Consider the following 8,162-nt stretch of genomic DNA (forward strand, 5'->3'; position numbering starts at 1 on the left):
AGAATTCTACTATCATGGTTATGCTGGTAATATTCGAAACAAATCTGAAAATCTATGTAGATGTTGTAAGATATTCAGTACGAGTACTGTGCATTACTGGTATGTACATAATCACGACGAGATAAGGAAGGTACTGTTCTCTATTGCTCATCGCTACCCGTTGCTAGTAGCAACGTACTATGCATATATATCTCGTAAAGATTTTAAATGTAGCCAACGAGACCATTTTTAATATTTGACTATCGTGACCCATTACAGTTTCATCACTTTCGATTAATTGAACACGACCCGCACCTTAAGACTAAAATACACAATATAAGTATGGCACAGAAAATCTTTTAAAATTTACGGACGACTATTTATGGTATTTAAAGGCAGCAAAGATAATAATTAGCTGCGGATTTTCCTCGAATCGTAGCATACAATATGGAATCTGATTATTAAAAATTACAGTGGAAATACAGTGGATTTCCATAAGATATTCGTGCTTGTGGCATTTTGGAAATAAATTCTTAACCCAAATGGACGACCTCGATACTCGAGAAATTTTGTGAAGCTGACGTCAATGGCGATATGTACTGTTGTTGTGCTATCATTTCATAGTAAGCTGTATTGATTGCACTTCTATTCACGGAATTGATTTATTCCACACAAAAGTTGACAACAATAATCGAAAAAAGAAAAATATATTACCGCCTTTCACATCAGCATACACAAGCACATAGGATTTCACACGAATATACACACTTGTAAATTCGACGAAACGATCAAATTTAATTATTTTTCGATTTTTCGGGCATCAAGTACTACATCAAACGTTACACATCAAACGTTAAAATACGGCGAGCATACAAAATGTACAAACCACTCTAAATTAATTAACTTTGAACGTTATTGATTAATTAAAACAAACCACTGTTGCGTTGAGTTTTACATTTTAAAAAGTTGTTATCCGTTTTTGCTTTGTTTAAAACTAAAAACAGGACTACGTTCATTGTAAGTCGTAAATATCCCTTTTATTTATTTAAACAAACAGATATTTAAACAAACAACTTATAAATATATAATTTATTTACGTATATTTGTAATATCTGTTTTATAAATTTGTACAACCATTTATCCATTTATCTATTTTATTTGCATATAATTTTTATAGACTTTTTTTTCTTTTTTCTTATTTTTTTTTTTTTTTTTTATTTAAGAACGAAAAATTGTGATTCTATTTTAAGACATGTCAGACTGAAGCGATACGCGATATATATTTCTATTCGGATTTCACCGTCGTCGTAATCGATGCTATTGGAAACGTTTCACGATAGACGTCTTACAAGCGCTTGCAATGTCCGTCATGTGTAAGGCTCTACCACTGAATCGCGGCTGCCATTTAGTGATTAAGGTCGATCACTTAGAGACGTTAATCCGCCATAATGGTGAGCAATACATCGAAGCCATTATTGAAAGCATAGTTACGCGTTAATTTCATCGATCTTATTCACAAATAGAAGTGTACAAATTATAGGATTTCCAAATATTTAGTTTAGTTAAAAGGAGATATGAAAATGACAGGTATATTCAAAGGATAAAACAGAACCGTACGATTGTAAAGTTTCAAATCATTATAACTATTTAAATTTGAAAAATCTTACTATATTTATACAATATATTTTTATTAAGAATGGAAGAAATTTCGAAAAATCCGCCAACACTTTTTACTATCGTCTTGAAGCACACCATATGTTAAGCTTCTTCGTCGTTACAAATTTTATCGCGGATGTAACGAACGTTTCGAACATGTAGCACGCACGCGTCAACGCCTACATTTGGATTTTAAATATATGTTTTATGCATTAAATGTATTTGTACTTTCTTGCGCAATTTCTTTTAATTTGTTACGATATGGAGGGTTTAATTACGTTTAAGATATCTATCTGAATCCTTTAAATTCAATGTTCTTTAAAACATTACGTTACGTAAAATAATCGTTTTTTTCCACTTTATTGTATCATAAAATAGTTACTTAAATTCATATTACTTAAAGAATCTTCCTACAGAAAGAATAAAAAAGAATAAAATCCTATATGTTAAATTTTACGTGGTTGATGGAATACATAGCGATGACGAGAACTAACTACAGACAACAAGAAACTATTAGCGAAGGCAACTGGTGACTATGAATGTCGTCTTTATAATATGTGGCGACTAAGGAGAACAACTACCAACTACGGATAACAAGTAACAACCAACTGTCTCGTTTCTAAGGGGCAACTAACTTGCAATTATCCTCCTTTGATGGTTCCTGTAGCGTGATATACGTCTTGAACGTAGTTAAAGAATATGGTCGCTGCTGAATGGCGATTTTGACAGCAAGGCGATCCCGCCAGTTCAAAGCTTGACATTGCAAGCTACCGAAGACCATTAATCTTGTTATCGAATATCTAGCTTTCAGAAGAACCCTTGTGATATGATATGACGTCATGACATTTTTATGACGAAGATGAACAAACACCGACCTCTAACGAAACAAATTTTTATTAAGTGCCGTATGTGGGTTGCAGGCCGGCCAACCAAGGAAATTTATCGAATGTATAAAGTAAAATATATACGAATATATTGGATATATCATAAAATGCCCGCGTTATATCGTCTAAAGAAAGCTAAATTTAAGGAATTAAAAAATTGAAATACCAATTATAAGAGAGTTAATTAAATTCAAACCTATCGATGGTCTCATAAAGACCTATATTTCCTGGAAATTGATATCTTTCGAATTCTAAATTCTCCTTAGAAAGTATCATAGAGAAAATATGAAACTTGAAAAGTACATCACGCTGATGCCTCGATAAACCGTCGTGTCGATAAATCCATGTGTCCGAGCGATGAATTTTCCCCAAACAACAAAAAACTGAAGGGAAATCTTCTTTGAAGGACGTGACAAAAGGTAGGGGAAGCGGGAACAATGATCACGCGATAAACTGATGGTGTACGTATAGAACGTGTACGTATAGAACGTTGCGAGAGAATTATCGAGAAACAAAAAAAGAAAAAAAATAATCGTTGGCCGGCGCGACTATACGCTGTCGACGGGCAAACAGCGACTGAGACTAACTGAAACGAACTCTGTCGCAGTACGAGCACGGGCTGCGTTCGCGGGTCGATCGAACACGTTCTGCGCCTCTCCTCGGCACCGGCGTCAAAGCCACCCCCGATGGCTGCAACGCACTGGTGCACTTGGTGGTCCTTCCTTTTCGTGTGATATTATACCAGCATCTGTGATGCCATTTCAAAGACCGCAATCAAAGCATTAAATGCCAGATTAAAGCGACGCGATAATAATACCCCAATATTCGTCCGTAAATGTTACCGTATAGATGTTTAATGCTTTATTATGCTTCGATAAAGCAATAACACAGAAATAATTGCATTATTATGCTTCGGATAATTTACTATCACATGAATCGTTCCACAAGAAAACATATGTTTCACTTTTCCCCGTAGTATGATTGTAATTTATAACAAATATTTATAATTTATAATTTAAAATATTTATAATTCACTGAAAGTATCTTCCTGTCACGATTATAGGCGTAAAATGTCAAATTAAAAGTACCAAATTAAAAACATATGGTATCCCGAAACCAAACGTACGACATGGCGAATCACGATGATACGATAAAAATTGATCTATGTCTTGATTTATTCAAACAGAACGAACTTACTCGAACTTTTCCAGAATAAACGATTTATCCGATAATATCCGTCACTAGCTTCTCTTCCTTCAACGGTAACAACTGACACCGAAAGCTCGAGAGACCCGAACGGTGAGACGTACCCAGAAGCAATGCAGTTACCTGGGCAAAGAGTCCCCAAAGACCAAGGACGTAGGAAATTTCGAGAAACGGAAATGGAAAACTGGAGTGGCGCGTCAATCAGCACTGACGGAAACTAATAAAAATGGAAAAAACCAAACTAATTCGTTTCACAAATTATTAAAACGATATTATTGAAAATTTCACTCGATTTTCTCACTGCACACGTCAATATTTGTCGAAATATCAATATTAAAAAGTTAATAAAAAAAAATATCCTCTTTCTTCATACCTGTCTTTCTCCCGGGCGGCGAAGGAATACTAGAATGTTCGAGAACAACGGATACTTTTTGATTTTATCTCAATATCAATTTCAATCTTTTTAAACGAAATATAATCTGAACGATGAAACGTTTGATCAAATAATGTTCTTCGTTCGATGCTAAAGGAAATTTGAGAAGAAACATCGAAAATTCGTAATAAAACGAATTTCTTTGTTTCTGTTAAATAATAAACTTGATATACGTATTGGTTTTTTAAAATCAATATAGCTAACCAATGGGCACACTTTTAACAAGGGTGATGGAACATACCATAAAATCTTTCAAGATGGTCTTGGCAACGGAAGAGTCGAAAATATGACAATTATGAATGAAAAATTCTAATATTTTACAGCTGGCAACGATAAACAACTCCAGATATTCTCCTAATTAATTTACAACAAATTCGCGTATATGATCGATAGCTGACGTCACTGTGTCCCACAGCCCTTGTAAAACGATAAGAATTTCCTGGGAAACTTGTAGCCACGAAATGAAAAAGAATGATAAAACTTCTAACAAGAGTACTGAGACGAGCAACTTTGTACTTACCCCTTCGGAGTAGGGAACGTGATTAAACGTCCGCGAGTTCGAAACTTTTGTAAGTCACTGCACGGCCGCTGCTTATGGTGGAAATGTAATAGATATAAGTACAGAGCGCGTGAGCGAACTAAAAACGCGATATAGGGTAAAGAGAGAGACCGTTCCGTCCTTCTCTAATGCCCGCGTACTTGTACCGGAAATGTGTAACAACGGTAAACGAGCGCCGTCAGTGTCCACTAGTGTGCATGCCTGATTAAACAAGGACAGAAAATGCTTATATACAGCCTTCTCTTTCTATTTCCATGTCGCATCCATCTTACTATACAGTAGACAGGATTCGACTATTCCATCATTATATTCGCACCCTGCTTACGTGTGAACTAACATTGCCATGACAACAAATCGTTTCGTCTCCTGTTTGATGCTCAGTTTTCAACGGAGTTGAAGGGAAACTTTATAAGAGAAAGGAAGTGACGGATTGTCTCAAAGTAATAAACGAAAATTCTCGTAACTATCGAAAAACGATAGTCAATACAAGGATATCATTATCACATTTAAAACTATTACAATGAACGGTGATTTATCGCTGCAAGGTACCACAAATAAGATATCTCATAATTTGCGAAAAGACTTTGGAACTTCCATGACAGTCATGAGTGTGTTTTGTCATTGATTTGCCATATTGCGTTTTTTCACAATTGTTGTTCATTTTTTGTGATATTTTACACTCGCACATAGTATCTATGATTTTTTCTTTCGATAATTCTTATAATTATTGTCAATAATTAATTATTTATAACCATTTACGCTGTATTATATATCATTAAGATTTATCTTTGCACGTATCAAGATAGTAGATAACAAAATTATGTTTATATATTTATATTATGTGTATATATTTAGATATCTTCTTAGTTGCAATTTTTTCGAATAATATCGGCGACCAATCGAAATAGAAATTAGTGCGGAAAGAGGGGAAGGAACCAAAATTTGAAAATCGACATCGGTAAACTCAGTAGTTATAGAGTAACTCAATCGATAACGTAGATTAACTAGTTATAAATGAAAATATATTTAAATTCAAACTTTAAAAATTAGAAATTAAAAGGCAGAAGGCAAAAAATTATCGCCGAGGATTTATATAATAATAAATAGACAGTACATTCTTTTTGTCTGTCTTACCTAGAAAATAAAACAGTTAATTGATGATTATCGTATAGTGTGTACTCATAGCATAAAATTTGTTCAATGAATTAAAAATTATATTTTTTAGATATGTAGACATTAGCGATGTATTAATCCGGGAAGCTCGTCTACCTCGGAAATATCGAGTCTGCGACAACGTCGATTTGGAAATTATTCTTACAGAATATGAAAATTATTACAAGATGAAATTCCAAAAATATCCTATATTGTGCAAGAAAATAACTGAAAAGGAAATAAAGACGAGGGAAATGACAAATGCGAACAAAGTGTAAGAATTTAAATTATTTAACACTATTCAACGTTTCTCAACGTATTCAACGTATCGATTACAATATCATTCAATCTTTGAAGAAGTAGTAAAACGTGTCAAATCTGTTAGCAAACAAACGAGAAGTGAGTCTGTATCTGGGTCTGTGAAAGGGAGGAATGCACAACAGAAGATGAGGGGTGATGCTACGGATGATATTAATCTCGCAATGACAGTGACATCAATTTTCGCCAATGAAAGCGATGAATCTTCATCAGAAGAGGAGAGCTATTTAACATCTTAATGGAACAATCCACGCAATCAAAGATATCAAAATAGGCTCAGAAGCTTTATATAGACAATCTGGAATTATGGAAGATTATTGAAGACATTTCATGCGTAAGTTATTTTCGATTAATATACGTATTGTAAATACTGATTTCAGTAAAGCTTTAAATAACGAATTACATAACACTTACGGAAATTAATACGGAGATTATGCGCCATTTCATCTTTGTATTGTCGTAGGAAATCATACTGACAAAATTAAATGTATATTGGGACAACATCGTAGGCCTAGAGGAATGTAAATCTGCTATTAAGGAGGCCATTGTGTATCTCCTCAAGTACCTTATCTTTTTTAAAGGGCCCATTTTCTCCCTGGAATGTCAATGCACCTTTTTTAACATAACGGCCAGCTCATTGGTGAGCAAATGGAGAGGTGATTCCGAGAAGTATATCCGTGTAAGTTGATTTCCTTTGTCTATGAAGAAGAGATTCTGGAATATATCATATATAATAATAATCATATATAAATAGAATAGTTACATTAATACATTTGTTAAACTGAACAGGTTTTATTTGAACTTGCCTATAATTTTTCGCCTACAATTATTTTTATCGACGAGATTGACTGGATAGGCACAAATAAAGGAGTAAACTGTACATTGTCTGAACCTGCAAAGAGATTCAGATCAGAACTTCTTTCTAGATTGGATGGATTAGTATCTAACGAAAATTCTAATGTAGTTCTTTTGGCTGCAACTAATTGCCCTTGCTATGTATATCACGCTATTTCAATGTTTTCTAAGTAGAAAATATCTTAATATCATAATTATTCATTATCTTAATCTTAATTATTGTGTTGTGCGGAATATTCCTTTGTTATTATTAATATAACAGAACAATAATATTTATTGTAAATATATTATTAGGGACATTGATGCAGCTTTACGCAGATGCCTTGAAAAGAAAATATACGTATCATTACCAAATGAAGTTACTCGACTTGGTATGTTCAAATTATACCTTAGCAACCAGTTATTAGAGAATATGGATATTGTAAACCACATAATAAAATCTACTGAAAAATATTCTTGCGTGGATATAAAATTGCTTTGTAAGCAAGCATGGCTGCTCGAAATAAGTCCAATATGGGAAAAACTTGAAAAAAAAAAAAAAAAAGAAACATCTGTTACGACTTTGAAATATGAATTAAAGAATTATGAAATAATAGCAAAATTGTTAAAAAACAATGTCACCTACAGTTACGGATGTGGATAGATATGAAGCGTGGAATAAATATGTATGCCATAAGAACATATTTTAAAAAATATAAATGCTTATCATATAAAAATATAAAAATATAAAAATATAAAAATATAAAAATATAAATGGTTATAAATTATTAATATAATTATCGTTCGAAAAATTGTTCGTGTGCGTGCATGTATGTGTGCGCACGCGTTATAAACAAGTTTGAAATGTTCGTTCTACATATATGTATACGTGGTATACATCTTCCCTTATAATATATAATATGTGTAATCTGAGTGGTAATATCTCCACGTATTACATATGTGTTAGTGTATTTTATCGATTAATCTGTCTTTTATTTCCTTTTATCTTATTAACGCATGTATGGGCGCGTATATGCGCCGGGCGAAAGCTATGGTTATATATGGGATTGTTAACAAATAAAAATTAATCTAGGTGTTATTAAAGAAATTTGTTTCACCTTCTAAACTTTTTGATGATTGG

Source organism: Bombus affinis, unplaced genomic scaffold (assembly GCF_024516045.1).
Source record: "Bombus affinis isolate iyBomAffi1 unplaced genomic scaffold, iyBomAffi1.2 ctg00000679.1, whole genome shotgun sequence".
Taxonomy (NCBI): domain Eukaryota; kingdom Metazoa; phylum Arthropoda; class Insecta; order Hymenoptera; family Apidae; genus Bombus; species Bombus affinis.